The following is a 2,431-nucleotide window of genomic DNA, read 5'->3' as shown; positions in this document are numbered from 1 at the left end:
CAAAGATATAAAAGTGGAGAAACTGCAGGAACTACAAAAATATTTTTCCCAGATGTTTTAAACAGTTACAATATTATTCGGAAAATACAACCAACGTACATACTGACACAAATATTTACGGGACGTGGTGGATTCGCGGAATACCTGCACAAATTCAAATGTAAAGATAGTCCGGGATGTGTGTGTAATGAGAAGACCGAGGAGACAATATCACATTTAATATTGGACTGCCCTCAACATGACGCGGCCCGGGAAGATCTCCAACAAGAAATGCAGATGAATCTGTGCAGGGATTCAATCCCCATTATAATAAAAAATATCAAAACTAGGGACGCGTTTCTTGAATTTTGTCAGAAAGTAGCTAATAGAGCAATATCAAGAAATAGAGCAGACAATAAAGATACATAGTATTTACTATATTATTGAATATGATAATTTACTCGTATAAGATTGCGCTGCTCTATTACTTAATAACTGCAGTAAATAGACTCAAGATGCGAAATATTCAGTTTATTCTTGTTTTGTCTCAACTATTTTAAATAACAATAACGTACAATATTATTACACATAACAATACAAATAAAATTAACTTACTATCATAAATAAAACAAACACTGGATGAACAAGGTCTCTGATTATGTCAGAGGTATGCAGTAGATCTCCACAGAGAGATTAATACAAAAAAAAAAAAAAAAAAAAACCTAACCTAACCTAACCTAACCTAACCTAAACTAACCCATTGAGTAAACTCAATAAAAATTTGTTAATTTCACAATTTTCGGCCTAATTTTGTTAAAAATCTTTTGTTTTTCTCCATTCCTCGTGTTCCCGCGTGTTCCTCTCATTCCGGGAAAACGGGATACACCGTCCGGGACCATTTCGGCCCGTCGACTCGCCCCAGGAGCACACTTTAAACGCGCGCCGGCCACAACTCCGTGAAATTTAATAGATTTTCCTGCGAATTTTCTTCCAGGAAAATCTATTTTCATCCCCCGCATTGTGGTCGGGAGCGTCTCCCGAAGGCGCGTCGAACGACCCGCCGCGCTCCCGGATCGGTCCAGCCGTTTGGGAGGAAAACGCGGAAAACCGAAAATTTGGCCCTCCCATCCACCCTTAATATAGATATAAGAAGCTGAGGGTCGATTTTGGGGGAAAAAATTTTATTGTCGTTTCGGGTTCTCCATCTTGTGAGGATCCGAAACGTACACTTTAAGGGTAGAGTGACACGACCCTGGGTCATTTGATTGAGAAATTGACAAAATTTAAATTAAATTAAACCTAGATTGACTTGGGAGGCATTCTACACCTCCCAAATATTGTTCTGGACTGTTTTATACAAAAATATAATTTAAAATTGACAATTAGACTATTGGGGGGCTTTTTACACCTCCCAAGATTTTAGATTAAGTTAGGAAATTAAGAAATTTTGTTTATTATTTGATTATTTTGGTATTAAGTCAGGGATTAGGTTAGTACAGTAATTTGACTTGGGAGGCAATCTACACCTCCCAAATAACTTGTAATACAAATAACTAGAATAGCAAATTAATTTAAAAACTTGAAATTTTCAGATTTGAAGGGCACTTTACACCTTTCAAATATTCAAATAACGTTAGGTTAGAATTAGGTCTACACAGCCTAAATAAAAACATTTAGTTAACTTAATCTAATTTACACCGTTACAAAAATGTCGATGAAATCTAAAACTGATGCACCTAAACCAGCAAAATTACCGGTCAAAGTCCCGAAAGAGACCGCCTCTTACGCCAGGTCAGCAATTGAAGCTCCGTTGAGTGACTTGCCAGCTGTGGCAAACCAGCTGTTTCAGGTCGCAAAGCTACAGTTGGACCAGTCCGGCAACATAAAGGGAACGATAAAGGAGACTGTGCTTGACTGTCTGAATGGACTGTACACCTTATCCATGAGGCTCTGCGATGTCGCACAGTCTCGAATCGATGCCCCAACTTGTGACGCTGACTTGGCGAATGAGGTAACCGACGCACTAAATGTTCAGACGGGTATAATGGTGGCGGCCAGAGAAGAGATATGCGCGATCAAAGAACAAATGACCAGGTTTGTGGAAAGTATTGGAACAGCGACAGAAGGCTGTTCATATGCCAAAGTCGTGGCAATTCCAAAAGAGGCCCCTTCTGCTGAATCGCAGTCGGTCCACTCGCTGATCGTGTCATCGCCGGATGAAGCAGACACCAGCGAAGACGTAATATTAAAAATACGATCCGCAGTGTGCGCGAAGACATCGGGTCTGCGAGTGGACAGACTTCGAAAAGCTAGGAATCAAAAAGTAGTGTTGGGATGCCAAACCAAAGAAGAGTTGGCCAGAGTGGCGGAACAACTTAGATCTGGCAACCCAACTCTACAAATAGAACAGAAGACAAACAAGGACCCCCTGGTCATACTTAGAAACGTCTTA

This window comes from Bicyclus anynana, chromosome 2, assembly GCF_947172395.1.
Source record: "Bicyclus anynana chromosome 2, ilBicAnyn1.1, whole genome shotgun sequence".
Taxonomy (NCBI): domain Eukaryota; kingdom Metazoa; phylum Arthropoda; class Insecta; order Lepidoptera; family Nymphalidae; genus Bicyclus; species Bicyclus anynana.
Note: the sequence above shows the minus strand (reverse complement) of the source record.